Raw genomic sequence first — 18,950 nt, forward strand, 5'->3', positions numbered from 1 at the left:
ACACAAAAAGAAAGACAAAAAGCAAAACTAACAAAAATAACAATTTCCAGGCTGGGCAATGCCTTCACTGGATTTATCAAAATTCAAAAATCACACACCAAAACCACCAACCTGCTTCCACAGCTCCCTCCTCCCAAATGAAAAGCAGAGGCCTCCTTTTACGTCAGGTGGCTGGGCGCTGATTGATCATTAATTAAACTAATCATCTAATCAACCCCAGCCACCTGAACACAATGAACCCAGGCAGGTAGTGGAATTTAACCCCATCCCTGCCAATTTCTAAAGGGCAGAGCTGTGCTCTTCCACATGGCCACTGGGGCCATGTGTGCATTGCACAAGGAGGGGGATATGTAGCAGGACAGTAGGAATGCCCTGCTGTTTAATCGTATTATTTGTTTATTTTTAGAGCAGGGTTTACTCCTCCACCCCTGTGCAGTTTATTTTGTGTTTATTTATTATCATTTACTGTATTTATGACGGCATAGCCATGTGTTTTTGTTTTTAAAAAAACCTTGTGGTAGTGTGTGGCTGTCGGCTAAAACCTTGTGGTAGTGTTAAACTAGCCAGCAGTAACACAGTTAATAAACTTGTGCAGATTGTGACCAAGGGGTAATAGAATAATTACCAGCTAGTTAAACCCCTCAGCCACGGTACATAAACCCACAACTCTCTGCACTTCGGGGTGGGGTGTTCAGAGGAGGAACTGGAGAGAGAGATAGATTCATTTAAAACTAAAAAACCGTACAGGAACAGTGAAGGCGATTTGCCCAGCCTGACCTGGAGTTTATTATTTTGTTTTGGGTTCAAGATTTATTTGTTTACCCCTTTTATTTTCTGTGCTCTGTGAACAATGTTTGTTTTGTTCAAATATTTTATTTATTTTTGTTCTTTAATAAACGGCGCACCACGCGTCTCTTTTTGAACTGCAGTACTTGCCTGTCTGTTGTTGTTCCTCATTCTGGCCTGACGTCACCACTCAGCCATAGCTTGTCACAGTCATTTACACGAATGCGAGCATTGTGGCACTGCTTCAGTCAATGAAATCTGTCAGAACAGGGTGAAATGACAGTGACAGTGAAACTACGGTACTAACGGACGACTGAGATGATTGACAGTGACCCCCAGCCATTCAGAGTGGAATGGAGATAGGACAGACAGTAAGTATAAAAACTACATAAACTAGAGATGATTTCTAAATGATTATTTTTGGTAAGAAAATAAAAAATAGTGAGTGGTTTTACTGACATTTATCCTATATACATTTATTTCAGTGAAACTTTTGGGGAATTTGACGTTTAAGAGATTTGTTGACTCAGAAATGTCTTCATCTAGACAATGTGGGGAAGCTATAAAAAAGGCTAACAAGATGCTCGGATACATTGTGAAAAGTGTTGAATTTAAATCAAGGGAAGTAATGTTAAAACTGTACAATGCACTAGTAAGACCTCATCTTGAATATTGTGTTCAGTTCTTGTCACCTCGCTATAAAAAAGATATTGCTGCTCTAGAAAGAGTGCAAAGAAGAGCAACCAGAATTATTCCGGGCTTAAAAGGCATGTCATATGCAGACAGGCTAAAAGAATTGAATCGGTTCAGTCTTGAACAAAGAAGATTAAGCGGCGACCTAATTCAAGCATTCAAAATTCTAAAAGGTATTGACAATGTCGACCCAAGGGACTTTTTCGACCTGAAAAAAGAAACAAGGACCAGGGGTCACAAATGGAGATTAGACAAAGAGGCATTCAGAACAGAAAATAGGAGGCATTTTTTTACACAGAGAATCGTGAGGGTCTGGAATCAACTCCCCAGTAATGTTGTTGAAGCTGACACTCTGGGATCGTTCAAGAAGCTGCTTGATGAGATTCTGGGATCAATAAGCTACTAACAACCAAACGAACTAGATGGGCCGAATGGCCTCCTCTCGTTTGTAAACTTTATTATGTTCTTATGTTCTAATATCGAAAAGTAGCAAGCCTAGCTATGACCAACAATTATTAGCAGGATTTAATATGCCATATTTGCTCGACTATAAGTCAAGAAATTTAAACCCAAAACACAATCATGAAGTTGTGGGGGGGTTGACTAATACACAAACAAAAATATGAACTGATCTATAATTTATAGTTAGAGCCTATATTTACTGATTGAGATGACCAGTGGCAGCATGAATGCTATGGATGGGCATCATCATCATAATCATCATAATAATAATAATAATAATAATAAATAATAATAATAATAATAATAATAATAATAATAACCATATTATCTTTTTTATTGTGTGATCCTGTAGCATAGTGCTTCTGTGGGAAACAGCAGCACTTCCATTGTCATGGGCAAGTCCTTGTTGCCTTTGCTGCCAGAGGAAATGCAAACATCTCAATACTTGGCAAAAACGATTCTGTGACATTTTCTATATATAAATAAAATGAATTCCAGGTTTATTTACATACAGGAGCTGTCACATAAAACACAGACACAGTTTCATTAAATTACAACCAGGACCAGACCACCCTTCACGTTCCATTGAAATACATACTTCCATGTGGGCAAGGAAGGAAGTGGAGGTGGGGCTTGTATACAAAAAAAAAAAAAAAAATTACTATTGTATGCTTGTGGCAGGATGGCTTGGGTGATGAAGTCAGACCCGGAAGACAGTGGACACAGACAACAGACTGGGGTAATGAAAATGCTGATGCGCAAGTTTAATTTAAAATTAAAAGATTTAAACGCAAAACAAAGCACTCAAAATAAACAGCTCATGGGCCAAAATAAACAAACACGGAACACAAATAGCAACAAGTAGTATGCTGGTTGTAAAACTAGCATATGTGGGAATTGTTATATCCTGTAGTGATAGTTTTCAAACCTCATGCTTCATTCCACCTGTACATACTCCTCCCATGCAGCCGAGGGATCAACTGGATCTTCATTATCTTAACCCCACAGCCATAGTTTACATGAGTTTAATAAATCTGTGTGATTGTGTGACAAAGTGCCCACCCCGGTGTGTATATGTTGCATATGTTGTGTTTTAATGTTGGTGTATAATCATTGGTACACGGGATATAAATGGGTCTGTGTAACACAAGTGTTTAAAATGTATATTTGTATTTAGGCAAGAGGATTGCACAGCACTTCACGTGCAAGTAAAAAGTAATAATATGTGAGCATGGGGAATTGCACTTTATTAATTCATGGGTTGTTGTACCGCAACTCATCTGTCTTGAAACTTGCTGTAGGCAGGGCTAAGTTAAAAAATGTAGGTGCACACTGAAAAATTTAGGGGCACACAAAAATAAATATAAATTTTGCTTAAATGTATTATTGAATATCTACAAATCTTTTTTTCTTTCCTTTCTTACATAACACTTGTGCAGTTCAATACTTTTGCATCAACAAAATTAAAATGGACAACTTTTTGACTTACATGATTTTTAACTGCCTGCTAGCATCTTCCTCAGAATGTGCTGGCTGTTTATGGTAGTGGGATGGTCTGGCTGACATTTCTGGATGTATGTCTCACCGCACCAGGGTTGCCAGATTGAGGGAAAATCCCCCATTTGTGGAGGAAAATCAAAGCCATGGGGGAAAAATAGGGGGAAAGGTTTCATGGGGGAATGTGTGGGGGAAAATATTTTTTAAATAGGGGGATTCCACAAAGCTGCTGGCAGATATTGGTAATAGTTTTTATTCACTTATCATTGACAAGAGCACTGATATCATTCATACAGACACTCTCTGTTGTGATTAGATAGCTTAGTTCTTCAGTAAAGAAGATTGTGTCAGACCTTCTTTAAATTATTTCCAGTGGTTGAGATAGATGGAGAATCCTTTGTACACACTTTGTGTACTGCACTGGAAGAAGATGGATTAACATAGAAAGCTTACATGCTGAATACAGTAATTACGTACCCTTTCTCTTGTAAAACATATCCAGCATAGATTGCTTCATATTTATCATGATTTTCTCAAAGCACGCTGTTTCCATGGTTGCAGTTTTTGTAAAGGTGGCAACTGTTGCATATGTCACACATGATTCGCACTGCAATAGGTTATCTATAAATCAGCCATATCTTCGAATTAGCCTACCTAGGTGAGACAGGATATGCTGGGTGGTGACATCAGGCCAGCAGCAGGAAGAAAAACACAGACAGTACTGCAGGGCAAATGACACGGCATGAGCCTTTTATTTTTAACAACAAAAAAATAAAAATAATATTCAAACAAAAAACATTGCTCACAGAGTGAAAAACAAAAGTTCAGACACAAACAAAACAACCCCTTCAGTAGCCTTCACGGATCCTTAAGTTTCGTTTATATTTACTTTATTTTTGTTTTCTCCTCGCTCCCTCTCATGCACTCCTTCGAACTCCCACCCAGAGCAAGGAGAACTGCAGGCTTTTATATTGGTGACTGGGGGATTAACTAGCTATCAATTATTTGATAATCCCTTGGTCACATTCTGCACAGGTTCTCTGCGCAGCGCTCCCAAGATATTATCAAATGTTTTCCTACCTGCTCCGGTGCTGCTTCTCATCATTCAGCTTCTCCGTTCGGCTGCAGGAGCTCCTGCGTTAGTCCTTCCTGCTCTTTCCAGCCTCCAGCCCAGCAACAGCACCGTCCAAACCACAGCTTCATTTCTCAACTTGTCTGCGTCTTTATTAGACACACTGGCCCTCCACTAAAACCTCTAAAGCTCCTTCAACAAGACATCGACATTCCCGTCGTCAGCGTTTGCCTTGCCATAATGCCTCTTTTTAATCCACCACAAAGATCTGTCAGCTGAACATTCCTTTACTCTTCGCTTGCAATCAAGCACCTCTCCTCTGCTCCCAGAGTCAGCACAAATTATCGTTCCTTCAGAAGATCCTGCCCTTGATTTCTATTAGCTACATTCAATGTTTTAAAGACCATCCAGTCGATTTCATACTCCATTTCAACGTGTGGCAGCTTGTGCTTTCGACCGGTCACAACATGCTCCAACAACACTGCTGTTCTGCAACCTTTCCACCGGCGCCTCTCAGTCCAGGGCTACCACAACAATGCCCAGGCAGCTTCATCCGGTACTGCGAGCTCCGTGTCTCAGTACTGCAATCTTCTGGCTTGCTGCAGCTGTGCTTTCACAATCGATGAGGGCTAGTTCAACTTGTCAAATTGTGACATCTAAATACTGTGTTAATGTGTGTGTGTGTGTGTGTGTGTGTGTGTGTGTCTATCTATATATATATATATATATATATATATATATATATATATATATATATATATATAGACTAACTCTCCTAAAACCTGTAAAGAAGATATTCAAATCTAAAAGAATACGCAATTTTGCTTCTACACCGACAAGGATTTTAACCACAATAACCAAATATATTCTACGTGGCTTCACTCAAACCAATGGTTAATTCTAATCATAACTGCTAGATGGCAGTATAACACCACAAATTTTATACAGTCTCTAGCTGGTTTGCTATCACTGTGAAGCTTACATGCTCCAGTTTTTCTATACATTCCTGCAATTTGTTGTCACTCTGAGGGATTCACAGGAGTCCCCCTCCTCCTCAAACTTTTGTAGCAACTGACATTCTCCAATCTCAACTCTTCCCCTCTTCAAGCACCTGGTCATGAAGCAACCTTACTCAGCTGTTTTTGAGATGCTCAGTATCTACCATCATAGTAACATCCTTTCCCTGCATCACACATCATTTCTTGTGACTTATTCCTATTCCCAGATTCGTGTTTCCTCATCTGGTGCTGCTCCTCCAATCCGAATAGCTTCATCAAAGTCATCATTTCATCAACGCGAGCCGCTAGTCAGTCATGAAACCATGTCCTACGTTCCAGTCAATGTCCTCCTATTCCCAAATAGACAATGAACTGCTCCCGACCAATCAATAGGTTTTGCAGACGCCTCGGAGCAACACATTCTTCATCCTCTCTGGTTCTACAGTGGTCTCAGATCTCTGCAATCCTCATCTCTGTCCAAAAGCAGCCTCATCTCTGGCTCCATCTAAATCTGCCTTAACACTGAAAGACCAATATCTACTGCACTCAGCAGATCCCTACACTCTGCAGCAGACCACCGCACTCTACCGATCGTGGTTCTCCTTTCTCTATTGCAGATCTCTGCTTCAGCACACTCTGCACACTACTGACAGCACTCCATTGTTTTCTTCCTCAGACCTCTGCTGTTCAGCAGATCCCGCCCTCTACTGTTAATCGCTCCTCACTCCAGCAGATCTCCACTCCCTCTTCAGATCTGTTCACTACTGCAGCTGCAAAAGTCACTCTAGTTTACTGTTTAAATCTGCAGCTGCACTTCTCCAGAGCCTACAATGCTCCAGCCTTCCTCCAATATGCAGATCGTGGCAGCATTCCCACAATCAAGGCTAACGCTAATCCTCATTCCAATCCCAAATTCTATTCATATCTCTGCTCATCCTCCCAAATGTTACAGCATTAATACTTGGTTTGAGACGTGGTATGAGACTGAAAATCTGTCTTGATTATGAGCTAAGGATTTCCACTATTAAGAGAATAACTGGCGTTGCGAAACCCAAATCTCTGAATGTGAGTTTACCTTTTCCATTTCAAACAGCAAACCGCTGATCGATCCTGTATTAACTAACACATAGAAATGTGGCATCTCATCTCTGCCCTCATTTCTAGAATAAGGGACGGAAAGGCGTCGTGCTTCCCCAGTAGCCGATTCATGTTCGTTCAGTCCAGCTGCCACCTCAGCCCTCAGTTCCAGCTCTCCTTCTGCCTCTACTTTCGGTATCCAAGTTCAGTCAGTTGGTCCCATTTGGCCTCCTTCCTCTCCACCCTCGCCTAGTGAGTAGGCCTGCCTCCTCGACTCCGGCCTCACCTCCGAGCAAGCCTCCCGCCTCGACCCCTCCCTCTCTTCCAGAGCAGGCCTCCCTCATCTCCTCCAGCCTCACCTCCGAGCAGACCTCCCCCCTCTCCACCCTCGCAGGCCTCCCTCCTCGACTCCCTCCTCGCCTCCGAGCAGACCTTTTCCTCTACACCCTCTCCTCCAAGCAGGCCTCACTCCTCAACTCCACCCTCGCTTCCCAGCAGACCTCCCTCCTCTCCACCCTCACCTCCAGAGCAGGCCTCCCTCCTCGACTCTCCCCTTCCCCCCAGCCTGATCACGAATGTGGGGGAGCTGGTCCTCCTCTGCAGTGGATTCCTACATTCATTCATCCTTCCCTGATATAGTTGCTGCTCCTTCTAAAAATGCTAGCATGCCCGGAGTGGGGGCTACCTGTCTGCCGGGGCCACTAGAGGTTTTCCCCTAATCAGCCTCAAGGGGTTTTTTCCTCTCCAATGAGCAGCAGGTATACACATAGTCATATCCCACTAAATTACCCATCCTCCTGTTTGTCCCGTTTGTCCTTCTAGTCTTGTTTGTTATGCGCTGGCATGTGCTCTCTTTTGTTTGTCTCACGGTGTGAGAGATTTGGTGAGAAGCCGGGGGTCCATCCTTTTAATGGGCTCGTGTCGGCATCGCCCCTCTCAGTCAGTGACCACCTTCTATCCTAGCTTCCATGTCCAGCTTTGCTGGTCTGCTACTAGAGTGGGCCTCACCTGCTCTTCTATCCTAGGTCCGGTCCTTTCTAGCCGGCACTCTGTCCTACTTACCGCTCCCTTCTGCTTCTTCTGCCCTATCCCTACCCACCAGCTCATGCCCTGTGAAATATATATATATATATATATATATATATATATATATATATATATATATATATATATATATATATATATATATATATATATATATATATATATATATTATTAACTAATAACAACAACAATAATAATAATACAAAAACAAATACACTGTATCACAAGGTCTTTATTTTCACTGAGAGAATGACACATTCACAATGGGGAAAGTTCAGTGTCAGTCACTACCGAGGTCATTTTATCCAGGTAGGTTTTGTAAAATTGTTCATTCTAATAGACCTAATTTCCACCGAAAAAAAGAGGTTCTTCATGCTTGGATTGTATGAAGTGTTTTTGAAGTTTATTTTATTATCATAGAAAATGTCTTTTATTAGAATTTTTCTTTTTTTGTGTGTTATTTTATTGTTTTAAATATTGAAGGCTATAAATGTTTTACTGATGATTTGATATGTATTACCCAAATTGTGTTCCCTCTAAAATACCCTATACACTTAACTAACTTAAATGCTGAAGTTTCACGAAAGCTGCTAGGATATGAGAGTTGGTGGAGACAGCATGGAAATGTCCTTGTTGCTGTACAAATCTGTACCATGTTTATTTTCTGGTAAAGTTTATTTGGATAAATATTTTAATACTTTGTGGGGATGATGAACTGAACCCTGGACCAATTATGTCTAATATTTAAGCATGGCTGATTTTGAATAACAATATATTGTTGTGTGAGACTCAGCAAGATGTAAATTGGTCGACAGTCAAAGGTCAATATTTTTTTTTCATATCAACATTCGTACCATGTTAACAAAAATTGATCAGCTTAGAAGTTGGACTGAAATGCATAAACCTGATGTGTCACCTATTTCTGAAACATGGTTATCCACTAAAATTGACAACAGTCAAAATTAAATAGATAATTTTATGATATATTGCTTGGACCAAAAAAGGGTGGGGTTGCTTTGTTTATATCAAATAAGTTTCAATACAGAGCCCCCTCCTCCGATCCATCTACTTTTGAAAACTTGAGTAAGTTTTTAGGAGAGGAATTGATTTTAATGGGTGATGTAAATTTAAACTGGCAAGATAGGAGTTCTGAAAAAGCAAAAAGCTTGCTGGATGATTGGCACTTACATTAAATTACTAATCACCCTACTACGATAAATACTCAGTCAGGTAATCACTTTATTATAGACTGGATTATGGTCTCAAAAATTCAGACAGTGACCCAGTGTGGGGTACTAGCAGATGGATTTAGCGACCATTGTCCAGTCTATTGTATTTGGAAGGCTAAACCGAATAAATTTGCGCTGTATGCCTTTGCCTTTATAAACGGAATAAATTTGCGCTGTAAATGTACCATGCCTTTATTTCTTAAATTACATTGATACAAATGTAAAAAATCTGCTTACCTTTTGGCAAGGAATTAATACATTATTTAATAGAGGGAAAATGTTTTTTACTTTGTATTTAAACCTGCAAGAAAAAATGATTAGTCACTTGGTGCAGATCTCTAATGCTTTTAACCACTATTTTACAAATTTAAGTGAACACGCAAGTACATTAAAAACTCTTGATTATAAAACTCTTACTGGCTGCAATTTTGAATCTTGCCTCAAATTTAAATTTTAACCGGTAAATGAGGGTGAAGTATATAAGCTCTTAATGCAAACTGATGTGTCAAAAAAAGCAGATGCTGATGGGATAGAACCCATAGACTCCTTAAAGCTGCTGCATACCCCTTGAGAAGACCACTATATTAATTAATATGTCTCTTATATCTAGTGAAATGCCTCACCAGTTAAAACAAGCTACAGTATCTCCCATATTTAAAAGTGAGGATGTTACGGCACTTGATAATTATAGACCTATATCTGTCTTACTAGTATTATCAAAGACTATTAAAAAAATGTGCTAACTTAATTGACTAATCATCTAACAACAAATAATGTATTTACTGATCAATCTGGTTTCTGAAAAGCTCACTTGATCACAACTGCATTACTAAAACTAACAAATGATATACATCAAGCAATAGGGGCAAAGAAACTCACTGGTGCCATTTTTATTGACTTCTCTAGAGCTTTTGACCTAGTTGACCATACAATACTTCTTAATAAGTTAAGTAATCTTGGAGTTACAGGTACTACATTGTCGTGGTTTAAATCATATTTATCAGAACATTCTCAAACTGTTCTTTTCTTTGGAAAAAATAAATCTAACTTCATGCCTATATCCCTAGGTGTCCCGCAAGAGTCAATTCTTGGACCTTTTATTTTCTATTTTTATTAATGAAATACATTTGCAAGAAAAGCTCTATATATATGTATGCAGATGATACTGTGTATACTATAGTTCTCCCTCCCAACCTGAGAGGGTGCTAGATAAAGGGAGCAGAGTGCCCTGGACTAAAAGGCATGATACTTTGCTCCTGCAGGTAAGTGGAAGTCTAGAAAAGGAAGGGAGCTACGGTACCCGAACTCAATGACCCGGATGGGAAATGGCGTGGCATCTGCGGATTGGAGGTGCAGATGCACTCGTTACCCTAGGGGTCATGAGTGAGGGTATAATTATAGGGGAGTAGCAAAATAATCTGTTCCTTTGTAAATGGTTAGAAACAACCTAAAATGAGACCCTGTGTTATAAGAAACATGAGTGTTGTGTTTTGTTAGTTTGTCTAGTTAACTGTTTGTTTGTCTGTTTTCACACCTATCTGAACAAAAACTGTCCTTGCACCACAAGTACTTAACTCATACACTGTAGGAACTGTGTCAGTGTTTTGTGTTTTGTGTGGGTGATAAAAGACTGGACTTTTGTTTGCGGGTCAAACCCGTGGGATTTTACAAACTGAAGTGATACACGCCGCTGTATCACTTCCATCATCTATTATTTACAGGTGTTTGCCATAAGGCTTTGGACAGTGATTTCAATAAACACCCTTGCACCAGTTCGTAATTGTGTGTGTGATTTGTACCTGCACTGCACTGCACTGCACTCACCTGTATCCACTCACCACTTTGCCACACATGCCTTTTAAACACAGAACAATTCTGGTTGGTCTTCTTTGCACTCTTTCTAGAGCAGCAATATCCTTTGCAGTGACCAGAACTGAACAATATATTCTAGATGAGGTCTTACTAATGCATATCATGAAAACAAGTCCTGACAGCCCTATATTCCACTTTTTAACTATTAGACAAAATGTTTACAGAATACTTATCAACTGCTATCAGTGCCATGCTGCATGATGTGTTTATTATTAATAGCATTATAATTAAATTATACCAAATCACGTTTTTATTTACGAAGGAAAAACATAATGCATGTTTTTGCTGAATTTATAACATGCTCATCCAGCGTGTGTGTGTGTGTTTAACATACTGATGCAGTGTGCGTGTCTGTTTGTTAACATGCTGATCTAGCGTGTGTGTGTGTGTGTGTGTTTTTTTTTTTTATTTATTTTTATTTTTATGTTGATCATGAAAGCGAGTTGGAGCAGCCCAGCTGTGCTCTTGTAACCTTTGGTTGTGCAGCAGTCCAAAGATTTTTGACACACTGTCTGAAGCGGTGTGCTGGATCCTTCTGAATACACATAAACTTTCATGTTTACACAATGAGACCTTTAGCTAGCCCTCTGGCGGAAGGGTGGTTCATCTAGCCACAGATTTCCAGAGGTTTAATTTCCCCTACTAACCTTGGTTAGGGTTTTTTTTTTGTCTTTACTCTCCTGAGTACTAATGGACCACGCTGGCACCAAAGCGAGCAAGCACAGGTTAACAAATGGCTTTTCCTCATTCTGGAAATTCTTATGTTCTTCTGGATGATTTTCTCCTTATAGACTCCATGATGCAGCTCCAGCCAAGGCTATGAAGCAACCTTCTCTTCATTAGGGGTTACACTACTATCAGGTAGGTTAAAAAAAGGCCTCAACCTACCTGGAATTCTTGGGAATCACTCTCAATACTGTTGCCATGGAAGCTCACTCACCCCAACAGAAACTGCATCACCTCAGAATTCTCGTTTCCCAATTTAAAAATTGTTCAACATGCAACAAAAGGGATTTGCTATCTTTACTGATTATGTAAATTAAGCCATCAGAATAATTCCTCCAGACCAAGCATTCATATCTTGATTGCTGGATATTGCTAAATCTGTTAGTGATCACCATTTTTTACAACAAAATCATCTTATCAGTCGAGCTCCATCTTAGACGCATCATTAGGATTTGGGGGCGTGTTCAACTTTTCCTGGTTCAGCAACCTGGCCAGCTCCAATCCAGGATCTTCCTCCGCAACAATGTTCCTCTGCTCTACGTGAGCTATAGGTTATCCAATAACAGTAACTTTCTCTTTAAAGCAGTTCATGTGCCTGGTCTTCTCTATCCCATAGATAAAGCTCTATCTCGGTTCCACTTTCAGAAATTCCATCAACTGGTCCCATCAGGCGATTCTCATGGCCTCCTCATTCCCCAATTTCAAGAAATTATTTTGGATTTAATTCCCAGTTTCTCAACAAGATCTTACATGGCCAATTCTATAACTCCATCTAGCAAAGCCTCTTATAAATCAGGCTGTGCAGCCTATATGTCTTTCTGTGCCATGTCTTCCGTTTTATTGACAAAATTCAATCAGATGCTTGCTTCATAACCTACTGCTATTATCATCGCCACTCATGACTGCAAACCATTCACCTTTTTCTTTGGGGATACAATTCCACATCTACCTCTCTAGTCTCAACCATCTATAAACCTTCTTCTCCAAGGCATCAAAACAGGAAACAGCTTTTCCTTTTCAAAAAAAACATACAGATTCCAAGCAAGAGGGTAACCATATTCAGTTCCACCAAACTCTCCCTTATAACCATATTCTGCTATGACTAAATACTTAGCAGCGAGACATCCATCACTTTCTTAAGTACCTCTCTTTATCTTGTATATACAAGCATCAGTCATTCGTCAGTAGTTTTCTGCTCACCTATCGAAATTACTGTCAATTGCTCAGTTACCAGCTTCGCACTACTCTGCCACTCCCTCAGAATCGGAGCAGCTACAACCACTGCAAAACTTAACATTAACCAACATCTGGTCAAAAAGCTTGGAAGATGGACATTATCTGCAGTAGAGTTGTACATCAGGACATCAGTTTCAGACCTTAAAAATGCTCAAATCCAGATGTCCATTATTTAAAGCATTTTTATCATCATCCACTTTTGGGGGGTCGATGGTCCTCCATCACCTGGCCTTTCTCCTCCACCTTCCACTGCCTCCTTTGCAATTGTATCTCCCTTCTGGGGGTCGTTGGTCCTCCATCACCCGACCTTGGTGAACTCTGACCAATGTTGGAGGTTGCACCTCAAACAAGGGCATTCTACCTCTGAGCCTTTTTATAATTAAAAACTGTTGGCTGCAAATACCATTCTTTTCAACATTCAAAGTTTGGTGAAAAGAATGGTATTTGCAACCAACAGTTCTTTATTATAAATTGCTGCCTGAAATAACCCTGTACAGTCTAAATGGTGAATACTATATACAAAACATTTGATCAAAAATATACCATATGGTTAATTTGTACACCTATATAGTGGCAAAGAGTTGACCCTTTAACGAGGTAACTGTGTGTCTGTGTAATCAATTTAGGTTGATTGTTAAACAATTACAGATGGGATATATAAGGTCTGTGGTGTTGTAGCTCTCTGTCTGAGAAGAGTGGAACAAATGTGAGTAAAGACTTAACCAGCATCTTAGTTAGGGGTTCATTAAAAGTTTAGTTAAGGTCACAAAGTTAGCAATTTTTGTTAATTTTGTTTTTTTGTAAAGTTTTGTTTTTTCAAAAATATTCTAAATCTATTACAACTTAATCTATGGCTGTACACAGTATAATGTTAATGTCTCTGCATAGTTAAATATAACTTTCAATGTGGACATCTTTATTGTCCTAACTGCACAATACCAAATATTTTAATCATCCACATGTATAAATACATGACAGAAGGTTTTATTAATTGTAATACAACCCATGTGGTATGCAGTACCATGAAAAAGTATTTGCCCCCTGATTTTCTGCATTTTTGCATATTTTTGACACTGAATGTTATCAGATCTTCAACCAAAATCTAATATTAGATAAAAGGGACCCTGAGTGAACAAATAACACAACATTTTATGCTGATTTCATATATTTATTAAAGAAAGTTATGCAACACCCAATGGCCCGTGTGAAAAAGTAATCACCCCCTTAGACTCAATAACTGGTTATGCCACCTTTAGCAGCAGTAACTGCAACAAACGCTTCCTGTAATCATTGATCAGTCTCTCAGAGCACTGTGGAGGAATTTTGGCCCACTCCTTCATGCAGAACTGCTTCAACTCAGTGACATTTGTGGGTTTTTGGGCATAAACTGCTCGTTTCAGGTCCTGCCACAACATCTCAATGGGGTTTAGGTCTGGATTTTGACTAGGCCATTCCACAACTTTAAAAATTTCTTGTTCTTCAACCATTCTGATGTAGACTTGCTTGTGTGTTTTATTGTCTTGCTGCATAACTCAGCAGTGCTTCAGCTTCAGCTCGCGGTCAGATGACCTGACATTCTCCTGTAGAATTCTCTGATACAGAGTAGAATTCATGATTCCTTCAATGATGGCAAGTCATCCAGGTCCTGATGCAGCAAAGCATCCCCAAATCATGACGCTACCACCACCATGCTTGATTGTTGGTATGAGGTTCTTACTGTGGAATGCAGTATTTGTTTTTCACCAGACATAACAGGAACCATGTTGGCCAAAAAGTTTCACTTTTGACTCATATGTCCATAGCACATTGTTCCAGAACTCTTGAGGACCATGCAGGTGCTTTTTGGCAAACTTGAGATGAGCATTCATGTTCTTCTTAGTGAGCAGTGGTTTCCGCCTTGCCACTCTGATATGAATCTCATTTTTGCCCAGTGTCTTTCTGATGGTGGAGTTATGAACTGCAGATCCCTGGATGTTGTACTAGGGTTCTTTGTGAATTCCTGGACGATTTTCTGCCTTGCTCTTGGAGAGATTTTGGCAGGATGGCCAATCCAGGGAAGATTCACTACAGTCCCAAACTTTCTCCATTTGGACAATATGGCCCTGACTGTGTTTTTGTGGAGCCCCTGAGCCTTAGAAATAGCTTTGTAACCCTTTCCAGACTGATAGGCGTCAACAACTTTTTTCCGGAGGTCTTCAGGAATTTCTTTTGATCGTGGCATGATGTGCCTGTAGAACCTATGTGCTGACAAATTCATTCTGATGGTAAGGGACAAAGTTAGTCAGATTTATATTGGGCAGGGCTGGCCCAAATCAGGCCTGATAAAGCACGCACTAAAATTAACACACTTTAGTAAATACCATGTGAACACAGCTCATCTCATTATTTTGAGCTGGATGCTCGTTTAAATGCATCAGCATGCATTACCATAACAATCACATATTCATTCTGATCACCAAAGTGTGAAGCACTAAATTTAGTGCGTGCCATATGCCAAGTATTGCACACTATAATGAATTAAATTGCAATAGTAAATTAGGAAATCATTAACGTGTACACTAATTGCATTAATGGAGATTCATTGTCCTTTTTGATAGACTCCTATAGCAGGCTTTTTTTTTTGGACAGATAAAAAGATTATAAAATGCTAACTCCTAAAATATACAGAACGATCTGGTGTCCTGTGGTGCTGCTACTAACTATTGAGCACAGTAATCTGGACTGTACAGAACTTTTGTTTCATGATTTATACAAACATGACAATACCTGAAAAACTGGTACCCTACTCATGCCTGCTATGTTAACGTCATTTATCTGCCTCATGTTCTTCTATTGATCTCAAACACGATGTGTGATCTCATAGAAATATTTATCACTTTGGTCCTCTGGAAGACTTTCTGTGTGCTTAAAGATAACCTGGCACTGCATGATCAAGGTAGCATAAAGAAAAAAGCAGGCAAGAAATAGTAGCACGTGCATTATTTTTGTCACTTCAAGAAGACTTTCAAGGTTTGTAATGACAGTTTCCTTTGCAAGTCTGTGGAATGCAAATAGCTACTGCCAGCGGGACAGCGCTATTAAGTGTGTTTTCTTGATGTCAGGCAAGGTGAAATAAAATAGCAGTTAACCTGTGACCTTCACAGTAAAGGCCTATTAATAACAACTATTTCACTTGAGTTTCATTATTTTTGTCTAATGTAGATGCCTACACTGCACTCACTCACTCTCTCTCTCTCTCTCTCTCTCTCTCTCTCTCTATGTATGTGTATGCATTTGTTAGGCTCTGTTGATTCCTTACTTAAAACAAAATGCAGTTACAATATTTATAGTTCAGCTGTCATTATATTAGCCAAGGTTCTATATAATTTGATGAATTCCATTCAACCATATACTACAATGGCCCATATGCATAAAAGATGGCAGTAATTTCCATTCAATTTTTTTTTTTATAAAAACTACAGCCTAGTTATTTTATCCGCCAGTAATGGTTTTAAATGTGATTTACCATCATGGATTGTTAGAGATTTTATCTTACCAATTGTCAGAGGTAGACAAACGAGCTGTGTCACCTACTTAAGATGTCAGTGGCTTACACCGTCACGTTATGGCTACGGGACATGTCTGGAGACAGAGAGGTTGTTCAAAATACAGAGCTATTGGGTTTAAAAAATGAAGAAATACAATGCACACACACAGACATGTACAGTACTTGTATCTGTTCTTGGGATTATTTTCATCCAATCTTTGGTGTCAGTATAGCACCAGTTTTATTTCAGTGGGTCCTGGATCATGCAATTCCTAGTGTCACATTCATCCTTGTTCCAGGGAGAAAGACAAATGAAGGAGTGATCAAAACATGCATTACCTCCCACTTGTCTTTTAAAATGGTCAGGCTGTGAAGAATGTTGTCTTCACTGGAAACATTCTAAAACATGTTATTTGCAAAAGGCTAGTATCTGCATTTGTTGGTTTGGGAAAAAAATAGGAGGAAAATAAATGAAATTGCTTTTGCTCTGTTATGTGATTTTGGTGGTTTTGCAATGTCTTTTCCCATCAACGCTACTGCCACATGTCAGGATGGACTTATTATGGGTGTGGCATTAATTAAGTTTGAATGATTTTAAGTTATTATTGTTATTATTATTATTATTAATAAGTCATTAACAGATACTTTTAAACAAAATTACTTTCAAAGACTGGGGGGAGAGACTATGTATTAACTGCTGCAAAGTCACTTACAAAAGACCTTGGTTTAAGTCTCATCCGAAGGATGGAGCACAAGGAGATTACTTGACTTACTCAGTGTCACACATAGTGAGTCAGTGGCTGAGCTGGGTTTGAACTGGGATCCATTTGGTAACAATTCCCTTACTCTAACCACTATGCCACCAAGCCTTCTATACAGTTAAGACCATATAGTACTCTCCCAGCTCACAGACTGTACTGTGTTTATTTTCCTTAAACTCGCGAGCCCCCCTCAACATCGTAACCTCCAGATAGACAGGTAGAGGTTCAGTAACTCTGGTTTATTCAATACAACTGCGAAATAGGCAGTTGCTCTGTATAACTCACTAAATGACTGCCTCCCACCTATACACAGCATCTTGGTTACACAAGCACAGTTTTGAAATAATTCAAGTATAAAGACTCTTGGGATTATTTGTAAACTAAAAGGCAAGATTTGTTTTACTGAAGTCAGCAGCCTGTGCAATACTGTAAATAACTTTTTTAAATATCTAGAATTTTTAAGAAGTTATTTACAAACTACTAACCAAGATCATGCAACAGTCTCTTGACACAGGGGTTGTACCAACTGACTGGAGAATTGCGAACGCAATACCGATCCACAAAAAGGGAGACAAAACCAAACCAGGTAACTATAAACCAATAAGCCTGACTTCTATTAAATTTATGGAAAATATAGTAAGATCCAAAATGGAAAATGACCGATATGGTAACAGTATCCTAGGAGACAGTCAACATGGTTTTAGGAAATTGAGATCTTGAGTAACTAACCTGCTTAATTTTTTGGGGAATGCAACATTGACAATGGATAATTGCAAAGCATGTGCCATGGGTTTATTTAGGTTTCAAGAAATCTTTTGATAAAGTCCTGCATAAAAGTTTAATTCTCAGACTGAATGCAGTAGGAATTCAAGGAAGTGCGTACACATGGATTATGGAGTGTTTAACATGTAGAAAACAAAGTACTGAGGAGAAACCTCAAAATGGAGCAAGGCAACCAGTGGAGTACCACAGGGATCACCATTAGGTCCTTGCATATGTCTAGATATGTATGTATTTGTTTGCCAGTACTGTTCTTTAATCATCAGTGATATGTAGTATTTGAAATTCAGTTGTATCTGTGTTAATTAAAACACCTTTTGCAAGAACTAAATAAACTGTAAAGAGAAGATACCTCCTGTAATTGTTTATATATTAATCTGTATTTTACAGGGCAAAAAATATAAAATTAAATGAGAGATGCTGCTATATCATCTGCAATGCAATAGTTCTGTACCCAGGGAAATGGTTGCTCAAAGACAGACACAATAGCACAGTGGTAACATTATCATATTTTGACATAAACATTGTAATATCCTGAAATTTTACCAGAAAATTACTTACATGTAGGAATAAAACTATTGGATAGAATTTGAATTATCCAGTGTTTCAAGGGCACAGTGCACCATTACAGTCTGAAACTCTCTGTAAATCTCTGAGCATCTTCAACTTGAAATAACTGAAACACCTTGATTGCTTAAATTGACAAAGGGTTATCACTTTGATCCAAAGATATGGACCAATTCTGTACAACCCCAGATTCATTGTGTTAAATCTGCATGGAATTACTGAGCAATTTAATTTGAAAGCCGTTTTGAAAAACAAAACACAATCGCTTTTATAAAGTAACTTTTACTCGGTTAAAATAAGTCATTCAGCCTGCAAGGTATACTGTGCATGATCTAAACTCCACACTGGGGCTCATATGAATTCATCTCCTGTGAGTATGATATTGCTTCTTTATCCAGACAATCAATCCAAACTACTAGAGCCTGGAAGGCATTTCATGTACTGCTGAACTGGGTTAGCCATTGTTATCTCAAACCACTTGAAGGAAATCAATAGCATACATGTAATCTGTATTCTGGTTTTGTCCAAGTGCCAATTTTAGGTAGACCACATTGACATTTAACTGAGTTTGCTCAAAAACCGATTCAGGCAAAATGTGGGAGGCATCCAAATTTAATTCAGTGT

Source organism: Polyodon spathula, chromosome 2, assembly GCF_017654505.1.
Source record: "Polyodon spathula isolate WHYD16114869_AA chromosome 2, ASM1765450v1, whole genome shotgun sequence".
Lineage (NCBI taxonomy): Eukaryota > Metazoa > Chordata > Actinopteri > Acipenseriformes > Polyodontidae > Polyodon > Polyodon spathula.